General features: G+C 37.6%; 1 protein-coding gene across 2 annotated transcripts in view; it reads right to left on the bottom strand.

Moving 5' to 3' along the window:
• The window catches only part of WASF2 (WASP family member 2), a 91,191-nt gene that overhangs the window by 36,855 nt on the left and 36,278 nt on the right, over nucleotides 1–18,058 (bottom strand). The gene's annotated exons all lie outside the window — the stretch shown is intronic.

Genomic DNA, 18,058 nt, shown 5'->3' with positions numbered 1-18,058 from the left:
GTAGCTGGTGGTGGATACCTGAAACTATCAAACTACAACCCAGAACCCATGAATCTCGAAGACAGTTGTATAAAAATGTAGCTTATGAGGGGTGACAAGGGGATTGGGAAAGCCATAAGGACCACACTCCACTTTGTCTAGTTTATGGATGGATGAGTAGAAAAATAGGGGAAGGAAACAAACAGACAAAGGTACCCAGTGTTCTTTTTTACTTCAATTGCTCTTTTTCACTCTAATTATTATTCTTGTTATTCTTGTGTGTGTGCTAATGAAGGTGTCAGGGATTGATTTGGGTGATGAATGTACAACTATGTAATGGTACTGTGAACAATCGAAAGTACGATTTGTTTTGTATGACTGCGTGGTATATGAATATATCTCAATAAAATGAAGATTAAAAAAAAAAAAAAAAAAAGACATAACGCTGAGCAAAATAAGCCAGGCACAAAAAGAGAGATATTGTATGTTACCACTAATGTGAATTCTGTGAAAAATGTACAATGTTTTATACTGTAGAATGTAGGGGACCTAGAGATACCAATTAGTGGAGGGGGAATGATAATCTAATAAGAACAGATAAAGTATGGAGGGTAATCTCAATGTTATGGGAATGCTCAGGAATGATTATGGTTTGTAAACTTTCTTGGATATAGTAAGATCATGTTGGAAGCAATAGAGTTATTTTAGGTTTTTTTTTTCCCTTATTCCTTTGTTTTCTTAGGGGTTGTTAATTTTCTTGGGGTATGGTAGGAACATGTTGGAAGCAATGTAGTTATTTTAGATTATTTGTTTTTCTTACTCCTCTGTTTGGACATGGTTTATTAATTTTCTTGGGGTATGGTAGGAACATATTGGAAGCAAAGTAGTTATTTTAGGTTATTTGTTTTCCTTAATCCATTGCTTTGTTTGAAATGTTGTGGGGGTTTTTTGGTTGTTGTTTGCCTGTTTGTTTTTAATTTTTTGATAAACAAAGTTAAAAAATTGAAAAAAAATCAGTAGAAAAATGGGAGTAAAAACTAAATGACAAATAGGGTGGGATGGGGGGATGGTTTGGGTATTCTCTTTTCACTTTTATTTTTTATTCTTATTCTGATTCTTTCTGATGTAAGGAAAATGTTCAGAAATAGATTGTGGTGATGAACGCATAACTATATGATCATACTGTGAACAGTTGATTGTATACCATGGATGACTATATGGTTTGTGAATATATTTCAATAAAACTGAATTAAAAAATAAATAAATAAATAAATAAATCAAAGAGGATCTTCTCATTGAGGACTTCACCTTTTCATCTGCAAAATAAAGGGACTAAACTAGATAATCTTTAAGAAGCTTCCAAACTTTAAAATTTCTGAATTTGCTTCTACCTAAGCAGCTATAACCTCCTCACTTGGGCAACATCTACTTGCATTTTCAACAGTCTAGGGACTGTAGAGAGGGTGGATCATGACCATGAATCAAGCCCCTTTTCCAGAGGTAGATTTGACCATTTACCAGAACCTGTAGGATACAGAATGGTCCAAAGGATGTTCCTGACAGGGCCTTGAGGTTAAGTTATTAACACCCTGGAAGGCTCCCAGACTGATCTGGGAGTTGGCTACTCAGAGAAGTCCAAAGGAAAAAGTGGCTTTTAGGATCAATTCCAGATATCCAGGCCAGACCCAGCAACAATCCCCACCTTCAACTCTGGCTATTTTCAACCTAAGGGACTTGAGAACGAATCTGAGAACAAATAGAAGATCTTAAGGAATCCCTTCCTTGCCATGGCCTGGCAGTATACTGACCAGTCTGGACCATCAGTGCCATGACAGGATTCATGCTTTAAATTGGAAATTGAGTAAAGTATTCATTCAGGTCCCCTCAAACACTGAGATTCTACAAGTCTGTAGAAGTTTGAAGTTTACCATGGAATATTTACTTGTCACACCATGGAGTCACTAATTAAATTACTGTTAACAGAGCTCAAGGCCTTTGGTCAGTGCAAAGTCAAAGCTCTGACCCCAAGAGCCTGGGAAGGGGGTGGAAGAAGGTATCAGGGGAAGGCTGTGTGTCAGAGGAAAGGAAGAGGCATTCATCTGTTCACAAACTCTGAATTCCTGTTATTACCAGGAGACAAGACAGATGACTGCTCATTTTTGCAATGATGTTTATTACTGCCTGTTTACTAAAATTAAACAGGTAAACAATGCTTCAGTTAGAGCCAAGTTCACTGATAATACCTGCAGATTTCTATGATCACATCCAAAAAGCAAGTATATCTGAACCAAAGCAATAATTATCACAACAGAAATGCTTCTCAGGGCAGTTTCTTCTTGAAATATACCCTCAAAATGCTGATCAGCAGTAGCAGGAGATGAGAACATGTGGGGATGCTGTGTGTGTGGCAATGAGGACTTCTGCTTTCACTTCAGCATTTCCCATTATTCTATAGTTAACAACCCTTTGGATGGGGGCATATGAGAAGAGGTTTACTTTGTAGATCAGTTTCCTCTTTCAAAATATAATTTTTTTATGTTGAAGAATATATATTCCATAGGGATTCAAGAATTTCAATTGAAAATTCAAATAATCATTTGACTTCAAAATGATAGAAGACACACAGGCTTACTGTAATCTAAGTCTGTCTACTAAGTTGTTTAAAGAAGTATAAATTTACTCTTGCATATAGCAGTTCTTCACTACCATGCAGCAACCACATGGAGGAATGCTTCATTAAAGGCTTAAGCATCCACCCACTTCCTGCTGAAATACAGGGTGGGGCTAAACCTATAAATATAACCAGACTCTATCCACACACAAGGAATTACCGACAAGTCAGTTTGGGTAACTAGAGTAATGTCCAAAAGAGCTGGCAAGACAGAAATGGAACTCCTGGGGTGGACAAAGAAAGAATCTGACTGGGAGAACCAAGAAAAAGAGCTTACTTTTGGTCTAAAATCAGGTAAAATTTTCAATTTCCATAAAGGACACCAGCTCTGAAACTTTATTCAATAAATGTCAAGTTTCTTCCCATCTTGATTTTGCTTTTGGGCAGTAGCCCAACAAACAGAACTTCTGCACTCCAGTATCTTATTCCTCAAGCACACTGTACATCTATCAAGGACCATTCACATCTGGTAATTCCATAACTTTCTATTACCTTTTGGGCAATACCACCTTTTGTTCTTATCTTTATTACTCTTCAGTCTCTAATCATAGCTTTGCTCTTAAAGCCAAAATTGGAGAATCACTTTTATCTTCAAAATTGGTTTCTTCTAGTATCCACTTTTCCATAGAAAACTGCCACTTAAATGGCCAAAAATTAGGCTTTTTTTTTTTTTTTTTAGTAGGATCTATTTGGTTGTCCAACAGAAAATACATTTAAATTGTGAGTTGGAAACGTGGATTCTAGTTTAGTCTAATCATGACTGGCAATTGGGGAAAAAATTCAATTTTACCCTCTAGTTCAGCTGTGAGCTACACTGAAAAAATGCTCGATCCTACTCTTGAGATGCTATATGAAACCAAGATTTTGTTGGCAAAGTACTCTGTGCTCCTAAGAAGAGATTTATTCACATAAGGTATTTCCCATATTTCTATCTTGGTTCTAGTTCTCTATTATGAATCCACTTAAATCACATAGGATCTACAAAGTTGTCACTGATGACTTTCAGTCATAGACACAAGTTCATTTTACTTTCCCAATGTAATGCCAATTTCTATTAATACTCAAATCAAAATAGTATGGTTTGAAATACTTCAAAGTACCCATCTAAATAAGCTTACTTTTACTTTGAATGGATATAAATTTAGGAGAATGATTTTACTCATACATGAAGAAATCTTACCCCTAAAAAATCTGAAGAACCAGATCTCTGTCAGCCACAGTCATCAACTGAGCATTAAATTCACCCAAGAGTTTAACATGAAAAACAACCACCAAGCTGCTTTGGAAAACACACACCTACATATAAACTAAACCCAAAAAAGATATCAAACCTCAACAAATCATTTCACAAGATAACTCAATAAAGTACTCTCTATTTTCAAATAGTTCCTATTTTATTTATAACCAGTGATAGAAAAGAGTGATCTCTGGTTGGTGGTACCCACAATTCTGAGATAAGAGGACAGATGTAAAGTGTACCTCCTCTCAAGTACCTGGGTCTGAATCACTATCCTTGGAAGAAAGCCAAACCTGGGCATGTGCTCTAGACTCCCAGACTAAAGGAGAGCCAATATGGGAGCATCCAGCTAGTTTTTATGGAAGAGCAGTTAATCCCATGTTACTACCATAGTCAAGGATGGAGATGAGGGCTAGGCTACACCCTTTCTCTTCTGGCTCTTGCAAGGAGAGTTAAGCTCCCTACAGAAAAGGCACTGGGGATTGGATACAGCGGAAGACTTGAAAGTGAGGGAGAAAGGAGATAATCAGAGCCGAAATCGCCCATCAGGCACTGAGTCTCATTTCATCTGGCCAGCTGTCTAACATTCATTTTAATCTCTAAATGCCTTCACTTCATATTTCAAGCTGCTCTCTGTAGTAACTGCTCCCTCTCTGTAAGGGAAAGGCCAAAAAAGAAACCTTCTTTACACAACTGAAAAAAGGTCAGGGAAAAGAAGGTTGCAGAGCATCAACAAAAAAAGGAAATTTAGCAAAACGTTTGGCTGACAGCTCAGGGCTTCTCCTCACGGTGTAGGAGAAGCAGCAGTCTTGAGATGCGAACGTTAATACACCAACTAAAGTGAGGAGAGAGACCTAGCAATCACAACTACATCCGAGCAACAGGGAGTAGAATTATGGAGCACACTGCCATGCAATTCCACATCGACTATTCTATTCTGCCAGCTGAAGCAAGAATTCATTTCTGAAAAAGTGTCACACACTCATCTGTCACTAACGGCCAAACCGCCAGCAACTAAGAGTCAGCAGCAAAGGGCAGCTGTACATCTACTTCCTCTCACAAGGTCTATTCACCACTCAAGACATGGGATTTATAAGGAAAAGGCCTTGAGCAGAGGGAAAAGTAAGTATCTATTCCTTTCGTTCTACCCCTAGTTTATTAGGCGCTTACCGAAGCCCTCAAAATCTAACAGGCAGTGGGGTAGAGCAGCAAGAGCAGGGGATTTAAGAGAGAGAGATGCAGATTTCAACCGAGCACTGCCACTTAGATTCAGGATCTTGTCAAGTAGTCTAATCTCTCAGTTTGTTTCCTCACCTGTTAAATTAGTATAATGATTCTTGTTGAGGTTGTTGTGAAGAAAAATGAAGTAATGCATACATAAAATGCTTAGCATGGTGTCTGGCACAGAAGAGATCATTAAAATAATAGTAGTAGTAACTGTAGAAGTAGTAATAGTAATAGTGATAGCTAACATCAATCTAACACTTAACCATGTGCAAGAAACTATACTAAATATTTCATATGTGGTTCTTTTAACCATTACACAATATTGTGTCTCAACATTTCAGGTTGCATTAATGGTTAACTAACAATTATAGTACCCTCAATCAACTAAAGAATATTTATCAAGTACACACTAGAAAACACAAAGTATAAAATCCCTTACTTAACTCCAAGAGTTTGTAATTTAATTAAGACAGATAAAACCACAGTTAGATAACAATATAACAAATAAATAAAACTACAGGGTGAAATACAAGAGCTATCACAAGACAGAATATAATTAATTATCAAATGAATGGTGTAATCAATGATGACAATAGAAAAGATGAAAAGATTATTGCGAACTGAAGGGACTGAACACCCTTCCTAGAAAATAAACCTGAACTGGGCAGCATTTGGATATAAAGAATCAAGAAGAGAAGGTTTTCCAGGTACAGATAATATGATAAACAGACATTCTGAACTCTACCACTAAGTAATTAATGGAAAAGTCCCAATTCCAATAGGCTGCTACCTATTTCATCAAATCTAAAATACCACTGATTCTAAGATGCATCACAATTCAAGAGACGTTAAAATGTGGAAAAAATGTACATCTCAGAATCAATATATTTTTTTTTCCTATAACAGGAAAAGTTTGGACCAGATGATCTGTAAAAGTGCTCTCCAACTCTAAAATGCTATGATTCTATAACTTTGGCTTATAAAAGAATATTCAAATTTTACCAAACCATCAACACCATGGGAAGAAAAAGATAATAAAAAGAAGACAGACTAGAAAACCAGACTCCACTAGATGCAAGGCTAAAATACCTACCTCCTCACTAGTATGTTCACATTTTCCTTTATATACTTTTACAGCTGTTTTAACATCCTTGTCTGCTAATTCCATCATCTCTGTAATTTCTGAATCTATCTTTACTAACTGATTATTCTTCTAGATATGGGTCACATTTTCTTACTTCTTGGCAGGTCTAGGACCTTTTGATTGGATGCTGGACATTGTAAATTTTACATTGTTGAGTGTCTGGCTATTGCTGTATTCCTTTCAAGAGTGTTCTAGTGGGCAGTTAAGTTACTTGTAATTCAGTTTGGTACCTCTCAAGCTTGTTTTTAAGCTTTGTTAGGGCAGGTCGAGAGTAGTCTTTAAGATGTGGCCCTTCTGGAATCTCTACTGAATGTCAACAAAGATCAAATAGGCTCTCTACTCTGGTTAGTAGGAATTCAAACACCTCCTTGATCTGGGAACCAGTTAGCTTGTAGTTCCCAGTCATCCTCTCCCCAACCTCTGGAGTTTGACCCTAGGCTTGTGTGTGTTCAGCAAAATCTCAAAAGGACCCTTGTACAGATTTCTAGAGCAATTTTTCTACCTACCTTGCTCCTCTCCAAAACTCGAAGCTTCCAGCCACCTCAGCCTCTCTTCAACTACAATCTCTGTCTCTTCAACACAGGAAAACCACTGTGCTCTGCTTGAGATCCCCCCCATTCCCATCCTGCTTCAAGGCCTAGGATATGCATCAAGGCAGAAAGCCAGGATAATCACAGGGCTTACCACCTGTATTTCCCTTCTCCCAGGGATCACAGTCCTGTGCTAAGTCAGGTCAGATTTCCACTCTAGTTTTGCAATGCCCTCAAATTGTAAAGAGGTATTTTAAAATACTTAAAATCAGATTAATTTCAATTTATCTTCAATAAGTTTATGCCATGGGGTAGTCTTAGAAGTAGGTGCCCTGAAGTCAAAAAAGAAGAAAGAACTGCAAATGCACACTGGTAGGATATCATCACCATAAGTATATAAAGTACCTGAATACCACATTTAATTTTTTAAATGATCACAAATGTGAAAAATGACAGAAAATCGCTCTTCTTTTTTTAAGCTAACACTCATATGGGTACTTGCTACAACAAATAAACCAATATTGCTTGACTTTGTGAACCCAGAGGCAGATTCAGTCAAGGGAAAGCAAAGATTCTCTGAGCCACTAGCTATGTGGCCTGAGGTTGATTAATCTCTCTAAGCCTCATCTGCAAAATGAAGGAAACAAAACCTCATAGGATGGTTGTGAGGATAAAATGAGATAACATATGTAAGCCTCCTAAAAGGGTACCTAGTACCCAGCAGGTATTCAATAATTGATAGTTCTCATTATTCCTAAATCAAAAGAATGGTGAGTTTGTTTGGACTCACCTCTTAGAGGTAATGAAATAATAAGACCAGGTCAGATTAAATAACATTGAGCATCCTTCCTTTGGTCTCAGTGGAGGTCAAGAAGTGGATGGGCCTCTATCTTCTGAAACAGGCTCTCCAGAAATGTGGAGACAAATTCTGAGGAAGAAATGTACACAGGATGGCCTCTGTTTACATTATACCAATTTTAAGGATTAAGACAAAGGGTAGGAGTCTTCCAAATCAAAGTCGGTCAAGAGTCAATTTAAATTGTTTTGCTTTACATACTTTGACAGCAAAATAGTCTCAAAGGGACTATTATCTAAATTGTGGCTTTTGTTTTAATCCTTTCATCTTAAAGGCCCAAGACAAATGTCACCACTTCTGAGAAGGCTTCCTTGTCTCTTCTAGACTGAAGTCATTTCTCCCTCCCAAAAGTGCCAAAGAAGTCTGCTGAATCTCTTTTACAGCACTCATTACATTCTTTATTGTCGCACAGACTTTGGGGGTACACAACTCTTTGAGTACAGGAACTAAAAAAACAAAACATTTTAAGCCTAAGAGAAGTAGTAGCAGCAATAGCAGCTCTCAGAACCAAGGATGGGATTCTTAAAACTTCTTAATATCCTACAGTGTCTGCTCAATAAATATTTATTGAATTCCTTAAATGTGCCAGGTATTGATTCACATTTTCTTGAATATCTGTAATCCTCAGAACAATTCTGCAAGGTAAATAGTAGTCTGATTTTACACATGAGAAAACTAAAATTCAGAGTGGTTCTGTAACTTTCTCTACTTTCACACAAATAGTTGGGTTTCAAATCCAGGTCCATCTGTGTCCAAAGTTCATGCTCTTTTCATGACATCAAACTGACTCTTCACAAAACACCCAAATCAAGAAACTAGACAAACAGACATATTTTTCTCATCTACATACACAAGTGCTACCAAACCCCAGACTAATTCCATTCTTCTGAAAAAAGACTATGCATGTGAACACAAGAAAGCCTTCCTGCCATATTTATCCTAAAACTGAAATGATGTTAATGAGTATAACACACACTGCTTTCCCATCTCTACACCCAATTTTAGCCAGCTGCTCAGGGGCTTCACATCTTTAATTTTAAACAACACAAATACTGGCTCATTTGAAGTGCCAGCCTCAGATAATATGCTCAGATGCCATTGCTTTTCAAACAAACTCCTGTTTTCAAACAGCTTGGTGTTTGGGGTTCCGTCACTTCTGACGGGTTACTTTAATCTACAGGGTCCCTGAGAATCACTTTAAGCTTTATTTTCTGTTCAGCTCATCAAATATTATCAGCAGGAACTTTGTTTTTAAGCACCTAATCTTTCATCTTCTCTCACAATGAACCAAAACACTTCTCTATGGGTAATCCCTAAACTGTATACGTGTATTTTTAAATAATATTCTTCTGACCCTTTTTCTAAAAAGCACATTTGTTTTTCCTATTTAGCCCAAGTCAAGATAATTATATCAGAAGTGAGTTTTCCCCCATCTCTTTTTGCATATGGGGAATACTGAAAAGATAAGTCTTTTAAAATTATTAAATGTAAATAGCTCATTAAATATAATCCAATTCCTTTAATTGTAAAAAGGAAGTAATTACAATATGTACATATATTCTTGCCTAGCTAAACAGATTTAATATCTTAATCTTTTCAGCATTAATATTTTAAATTTACCTTTGACATTAGAAGAATGTAAAAAATTAGTGTCTCTTTTTAAAAAAATACATATAAAGCTGTACTTTATGGATCTATGTTGTGATATCACCCACAAACAATTTTAGTGGGAACAGACCCCCCTCTCACAGAGAGGGGTAATTAAATACCATCTGCCCTAACTGAACTGGTATTTCTTGTCTGCCATAAATCATGTTAAAGCGTCTGTTTTAAATTTTAATGCCTTAGTGGGACAAAAGGCCAAGGGATAAATTCTGTGGCATTCCAATCATCACAAAAACTTTACTTGGAAAGACAATTCCAAGACAAAATTTGTTAGAAGCCTACCTTTGGTATAGTAGACTATATTCTCCATTACTTAATTTCTACTTGGTTACTACCAGTCATAGCTCCCTGGGACCATCTCTAAGAGTTCTTCTTCCTCTCTGGTCCTTCAAGTTTGCTGTTAAAACATTTTCCCTCAGCAGCCATCTAGCTCTTTGGTTTTTACTCTTTTTGGTGACCAAGGGTAAATAAACTGCATGGCTAAATCTCTATGACCTGCTTTGAAAGTGGACTCTGCCATAGTCTGTGCACTGAAGAACTTCTATTTAAATAGAGGAACACAGATGAGGAACTAAGAAGATTAAGCTTTGCTTTTCCTACCTCCTACCAAATCTAATAATAAGAATTATTTTAAGATATGAAAATAAAACTAAAATTAAAAATATATTTAGATTATAACAGAACTTTTTTCCCATACTTTAAAAACAGCAAGAACTGTATGAATATATATGTTGTATATACTGGTGACTGGGGCCATGTTTGTACAGCACTTTCCCTCCGAAATAGAAAAGTTCTATTTCAAGTTCTAAAGAGCATCATATGTTTTCAGCACTCTCAAGGATTTTATTGAAACAGATTTTCCTGTTTAGACCTTGTATTAATGAGCCAAAAGTGCAGCTCTGCCTACTAAAACCATTTCCCAAAACAAATTAATGGAACAGGTGAAGCTGACTGTGACTAACTCCTTTGGTCATTCAGACCGTAGTAGCCTTATTGGAGCAATTCCTGCCTGCATAAGGCTGGCTTCTGCTGTCATCCAGCTTAACTACAGAAAGCTATTCTATGGTCCAGAGGATAGTGACATGGGTTGTGGGTTCCCTTTTTCCAAACACTTTAACAGACTCTGAACAGTTTCTAAAGGTTAGCGGAAGCAATAGCGCCTGATACCTGATGGTGATCACGGTGCTCAAGAAGGACAGTATCATTAAGAGGTAACAAAGAAGCAATTTCACAGGTAAAAAGATGCATCAGCAGCTAAAACTAAGCCCCTTTCGAAATCTAAATGACTCGTCTCATCTTGATAACACTGGTATTTTTGTACAAAATATATCTTATTAGGCCAGACCTTGAAAAGTTAAAAAGATGTCTTTAAATATGCCTGCTGACCTAAAAATTGCCATGTTCCATGCTTTAAAAGGATTGATTTTTCTGGAAAAGGGCAGTAAGACACCAAATTCTGTTCAATGGAGATCAGAATACTATTTGGTGTACCTATTCTGCACCTGTGGAAGCAAAAGAATAAGAGTGGCTCACACACCCCAGAGGAAGGATTGTATTTATGTGGGCTCTCCCTGTGACCTCTATGGCAGCAAATGCAAGAAAGTCCTTTTTTGAGGCTAAGGGGCGGACCCAGGACTTTCAACCACCCATTGAAGCAGGGTTACAATTCCCCTCCTCCATAATTAAATTCTCTTTCCCACTCTCCATGCATGCATGAATTGTATTGACATTGACATGGGGGCCTGACATTAGCCTTTGGAGGTCGTTTAAATCCTCCTCCTTCCAAGCTGCCTTAAAAGCAATGCATCTGAGAGATTTCAAATGGAGTCAAGGTCACTCTGGTGGACATTCTTATGCATTATATAGATAACAGCTCTTAGGTTTTAATGTATTGGAATAGCTAGCAGTAAATACCTGAAACTATCAAACTCCAACCCAGCAGTCTGGACTCCTGAAGACAATTGCATAATAATGTAGATTACAAGGGGTGACAGTGTGATTGTGAAAACCTTGTGGATCACACTCCCTTTATCTAGTGTCTTATGGATGGATGAGTAGAAAAATGGGGACAAAAACTAAATGAAAAACAGGGTGAGATGGGGGGGAATGGTCTGGGTGTTCTTTTTTTACTTTTATTTTTTATTCTTATTCTGATTCTTTCTGATGTAAGGAAAATGTTCAGAAATAGATTGTGGTGATGAATGCATAACTAGATGATCGTACTGTGAACAGCTGATTGTATACCATGGATGATTGTACGGTATGTGACTATATTTCAATAAAACTGAATTTAATTTTTTTAAAATGCAAGTTATGGTATATTAAGAAGGGATTAAAAAAAAAATAAAATAGAAGCAATGAATCATCCATTCCACAATGCCTGAGCGTGTGGGTTTTGACTAGATGGTACTCAAATTGGGTCACCTAAAGTGTAAAAAGAAAGAGGGCTCCAAATTCAAATATCTTAAAAAGAAAAAAAAAAAAAAATCAAAAGAAACACCATAAAACTCAATTATTCAAGACACAATAGTAAGAGAAACACTAAACACCTAACACTGAATGAATGAAAAGACTTCTAATATTCTCTTTTATCTAGGGAAGCAGAAAAGATCATTCACGATATGGCCCCTTTATATGGCTCCAGCTTCATCTTCCACATTCTCACATACGCGTACCCTTTCCTTGCAGTCCCACGGACCAGACATCTTCATGGTTCTTCATTACACCACATTATCTCTTGCTTTCACACCTTTTCTCAAGTCTGACCACCCCCTACCAACTTCTAAGGTCTTCCAAGATTGAGCTCAAGTGAAATATCTTTTGATGGGCCTTGCCCCAAAGGATATTGGTGCCTGTTCCCCCCACACACCATATTGGTTCTCTAAACTTCCATAACACCTTCTGCATGCCTATATCATCACAGTGGATTAAAATGACTGATTTTCTTACTTGCTTTCTCACTAGCCTGTGAGCTCCCTGAGGATAGTGACATCAGCCATGTCTAATCCTAGTGCCAACCACCTGCTAGGCACAGAGAGAAGGCTCAGAATATATTTATAAAATGAATGAAGCCCCAGAGTTGGTGGCTCTTGTGCTTTGGCCCTCACGAAGGTGATGCTATATAGTGTGTCTGGAGAATTCCCATCTTATTAGCACTGTTCCCTGAGGATAGAGGACCCCCTCTGAATAGCCCAAGTTCAGCCTCTGCTTTAAAACTGAGCTTCCTGGAAGCTCATCACGTCACGAGACAGGACCTATATGCACTCTCCAAGCCCAGGAAGTGATCAGGGTCCAATCTATGGCAGAGGAGATGAGAAGTTAAAAATTAAAAACCAAGGCCACCCTGCCCAACATGAGCTACCTGCCACTTCCTTTTTATTTGTGCAGTTGCATCAAAGATCTAACTCCCTAATGTTAAAAGAGAAAAACAATGACTATCAACCAAAGGAGATAAATTTCCAAAAAGGCTAAGGAAGGTCAGAATAGGGTAGATCATGAAAATTAGCACATGCCAAAGATTAAAAGAAATCCAGCTATCATTAAAATCTCCAGGTACTTGGCTTGAAATGTTAATAAGCCTCTGACACTTTTCTTTCCCTTAACAAACCAGTTTCTTGCTTCCTCCCTTTCAATACTTTTTCCCCACCTATCTACCCACCCACCAGCCTTTCCTTCTTTCCTCCTGAGAAAAGAAAGAAACACTCTTGGAAATTAGAGAAGGATAATTCTCTAAGTCCAATAATAACAAAGTGGTATACAAATATGGATCTATGCTAGTGAGAACCTGGCAAACAAATGACAACTTCAAAATATATGTGGGACTTGAATGAAATGATATATGACTGTTTGTTCATTCATTCATATAACAAACCTTATGTACTAGGCACTATACCACACACTGGGAATATAATACAACACTGCCCTGCCCTCATGGAGTTCACAAGCTACCAAAGGAGACAAATAAATAAAGGGACAATAATAATTTGTGATAAATGTTACATTCAAAGTGTTATGGAGGAGGGTGTAGTCAGTTTGAAAGGTTTCCTGGAAGAGGTGACACCTGAGCTGTGATTACAGGATGTGCCAGTTTGCATATATTATGTCCCCAAGAAAAACCCATACTTTTTAATGCAGTCTTGTGGGGGCAGATTGATTAATCTTTTTGATTAGGGTATGACCTCTTGAATGAATGTTTCTTTGACCCCACCCATGCACGGTAGGTCTTGATTAGTTTACTGGAGTCCTTTAAAAAGAGCCACACACAATGCAGGATATGACTCCCGGGGATGAATCTGGACCCGGCATTGTGGGATTGAGAATATCTTCTTGACCAAAAGGGGATGCAAAACGAGACAAAATAGTTTCAGTGGCTGAGAGATTTCAAATGGAGTCGAGATGTCACTCTGGTGAACATTCTTATGCACTATATAGATAACACCTCTTAGGTTTTAATGTATTGGAATAGTTAGAAGTAAATACCTGAAACTATCAAACTCCAACCCAGTAGTCTGGACTCCTAAAGACAACTGTATAACAATGTAGATTACAAGGGGTGACAATGTGATTGTGAAAACCTTGTGGATCACACTCCCTTTATCTAGTGTATGGATGGATGAGTAGAAAAATGGGGACAAAAACTAAATGACAAATAGGGTGGGATGGGGGGGATGGTTTGGGTGTTCTTTTTTACTTTTATTTTTTATTCTTATACTGATTCTTTCTGATGTAGGAAAATGTTCAGAAATAGATTGTGGTAATGAATGCAAAACTATATGATCATACTGTGAACAGTTGATTGTACATCATGGATGATTGTATGGTATGTGAATATATTTCAATAAAACTGAAATTAAGGGAAAAAAAAAAAAAGATCCACATGGGCCCAGACACTTGCTGACACTTAAAACATTTTGGAGAACGCCATTTTGAAATGCAACCTGGGAGCAAGCAGATGCCAGCCATGTGCCTTCCCAGCTGACAGAGGTGTTCCAGAAGCCAATGGCCTTTCTTCAGTGAAGGTACCCTCTTATTGATGCCTTAGTTTGGACACTTTTATGGCTGTAGAACTATAAATTTGTAACCAAATAAACCCCCTTTATAAAAGCCAATCCATTTCTGGTATTTTGCATAATGGCAGGAACACAAGACAAATAAGGTTAGTTAAGAGAACAAGTTCCAGGTAGAGGGAGAAGTGTGTGCAGTTGCATACAGTGTTCCAGGAACAGCAAATAGTTTGGTGTGGCTAAAGTGCAGGAAGTCACGAGTGATGAGGCTAATAAGGCAGACAGAAGCTGAGGCACAGAGAGCTTGGTATGTGGGGCTATAACACTTGTAGTGTGCTGAAAGCTATAGGGAGCTATTTAAGATAGAGGCCAGGGAGTGACATGATCAGATTGGCATTTAGAAAGCTCTCTCTCCAGCAGCAGTGTGGAGAACAGACAATACGAGGGGGTGAAGGACTGAGGCAGTAGTCCAAGTGGAAGCCCTTCTAATTGAGCGACAGAATTTACATAAAGGGAGAGCTGCAACCTAAAATGATAGAATGCTCTGCACAAAGGATTTGAGACCAGGATCTGTCACTGACAAGCTTTCTCTCAAACAATTAAATTAATCTCTCTGGGTCTGAATTTTTACATTCTGAGAAATGGGTATGTGTGAAAGCAGAAGTAGGGGATACACCAAACTAAATCAGGTATCTCTGATCTTTTCTTAATGCTTTAAAGTCATTCATATATACAAAAAAATTTCTAATATGTGTAAGGTATAAAGAATCATGATATAGCATGTGTACCTACCACCCAGTTTAAGATTACCATTAACTTTAAAGTCCTTGGCATGCCTCTCCGCAAACTCATCTTCCCTTCTTATTCTGAGATAACCACTATCCTGAAATTTGTCTTTACTGTTCCCCATTTTATCTCTAAACGTTATTTTAGTTTCATGTATTTTTGCTTTATATAAATCTAATCATAATGTAGATATTCTTTTTCACTCTATGATTTGATCTTGAAATTCATCCATTTTGCTACAGCTGCAATTTACTCATTTTTACATTATACAGTATTCCATTGTATGAACATACCATGATTTATCCAATCTTTAAAGTTGATGGACATAAGGATTTTTTCCAATTTGGGTATTTTGTTTATTTTTGCTATTGCCAACAGTTGCTATGAACACTTCTGTACTGGTGTACATGTGTGAGAGTTCTCTAGGGCAGACACCTAGGAGTGGAATTGCTGGGTCACAGGGTATGTGCATCTTCAATCATGACATGCTCCTGCTTAGAGTTCTGGCTGCTTCATATCCTTGACAACATTTTTTGTCAAACTTTAATTTCTGCCAATCTGGTGGACATAAAATATACTGTTTAGTTTTAATTTGCATTCCCTGATTACTAATGAGGTTGAGCATGTTCAAACCTTTTATTTTTTATTTTTTATTTTTTTGTAGGAAGGAGCTACCTTTTACTTTTAAAGTCTGAGATCAAGCCTTTCTCTGAAAGCTTGGAATGGGCAGCAGCGGCCTTCCAATAATTAAACTATCAGTACTACAGTAAAAGTACTATAGTAAAAAGTACAAATAGCCATACCCACACCTCACACAGAGGAAATCCTAAAAATTTTCCATCTGAAAATTGAGGAGGAATTAGGGATGTTAGAATCCTGAGAATGACTCAGAAAAATCAGAGAGGAAATGACCAGAGCAAATACACGGTATGTAAGACCTTTCACTATCTGACACCAACATACTTCTTTAGCTCCTCTCTGGCCACACCTATCCAAATGCTCTACACTCTAGCCACTGTTCACCAAAGAGGCCTGCATTCTTATGCCTCTGTGATTTTTCTCAAGACATTTCCCACTTCCTGGAAAGCTCACTCTTTCATCTTTTCTTGCTTCTTGAAATTTCATTACTCCTACCCTATTCAGTTCAAACGCCATTGTTTCCATGAAGTCATCCTGACTCTGATCCCCAGAAAGAATTAATCAAGCCCTCCTCTATCTACTCCAAAAGCACCTGATTATTCCTCTTACAGCACCCATCCTACATTACAGTTTTAACAGCGATAGACTGTGATCTCTTTGAGGGAAGGTACCCTCTTAAATCCTGAGGTGCTGAGCAGCACTTCTGTCACCTATCAACCCTTCATAAAACAATGAATAAGTAAATAGAAAGATGAACAGAATCTACTAAGAAAAAAATCTTTAAACAATAGAAAGGTTATGATTCTTGCTAACCATGAAGAAGAAAAAAAAAAACCCTATAACAGCTCTAAAAAAAGGGGGAGGGGAAACGGAGTGGGAGCTAATGAGAAATATGACAATTAGGATCCCTTGATAGAGATCCATGTCAGTAAGGCCAGTGTACCAGTTTGTATATATCATGTCCCCCAGAAAAAGCCACGTTCTTTGATGCAATCTTGTAGGGGCAGACATATTAGTGGGGATTAAGATGGAACATTTGGATTAGGTTGTTTCCATGGAAATGCACCCCACCCAACTGTGGGTGATAACTCAGATTGGATAATTTCCATGGAGGTGTGGCCCCGCACATTCAGCATGAGCCCTGATTAGTTTACTGGAGCACTATATAAGCTCAGACAGAAGGAGTGGGCTTGCTACGGCCAAGAGAGACACTTTGAAGAATGCACAGGAGCTGAGAGAGTAGCTGCAGATGAGAGACAGTTTGAAGATGGCCATTGAAAGCAGACTCTTGTTCCGGAGAAGTTAAGAGAAGACAAACACCCCAAGAGCAACTAAGAGTGACATTTTTGAGGAACTGCAGCCAAGAGAGGAACATTCTGGGAGAAAGCCATTTTGAAACCAGAACTTTGGAGGCGACACCATCCACGTGCTTTCCCCACTAACAGAGGTTTTCCGGATGCCACTGGCCATCCTCCAGTGAAGGTACCTGATTGTTGATGTGTTACCTTGGACACTTTATGGCCTTAAGACTGTAACTTTGTAACCAAATAAATCCCCTTTATAAAAGCCAATCCATTTCTGGCAGCATTAGCAAACTAGAACAGCCAGGAAGTAAAGAAGTAAACCATATGGAAAAGTGGAGTTTAAAACCTTATACTGTATCTTGAAAGTTTGATGGAATTCATCTGAAAAATATTTGGGCATGCATGGTGTTTGCTTTGGGAGAAGCTGTTTAACTACAGCTTCAATTTAGCAGAGGTTTTCTATCTCTCTCTCTCTCTTTTTTTTTTTTTTTTAAGAGAAGCTGTGGATTACAGAACAACCAAGCCAAAAATACAGGATTCCCATATACCACTCTATTATTAACAACTTTCATTGGTGTGGAACATTTGTTACAACTGATAAAAACACATTTTTGTAACTGTACCATTAACTATAGTCCATGGTTTAACTTAGGGTTCACTATTTGCATTGTGCAGTTCCATGGATTTTTTTTTTTAATCTTTATTCCAGTACCATATATACAACCTAAAATTTTCCCTTTTAACCGCATTCAAATACGTAATTCAGCACTGTTAATTATGTTCACGATGTTGAGCTACCATTACCACTTCTATTTCTTCTTGAGTTATCTGAAGTTATCTTTCTAAGTTACGCTCTTCAATTATCTTTTGCTAGAAGTTTGTCCATTTTGCTAAGAAGTCTGCCATGAATATTATGATGTAGTATTCATAGTATTCCCTAACTTGACTAGCAAAAATTACTGTTATAAAGACAAAATGGCTAGAAGAATGGAATAATGGCAAAGAGAAAGATCCAAA

This window comes from Choloepus didactylus, chromosome 2 (assembly GCF_015220235.1).
Source record: "Choloepus didactylus isolate mChoDid1 chromosome 2, mChoDid1.pri, whole genome shotgun sequence".
Lineage (NCBI taxonomy): Eukaryota > Metazoa > Chordata > Mammalia > Pilosa > Megalonychidae > Choloepus > Choloepus didactylus.
The sequence above is the reverse complement of the archived record's forward strand: the minus strand, read 5'-3'. Positions and strand labels throughout refer to the sequence as shown.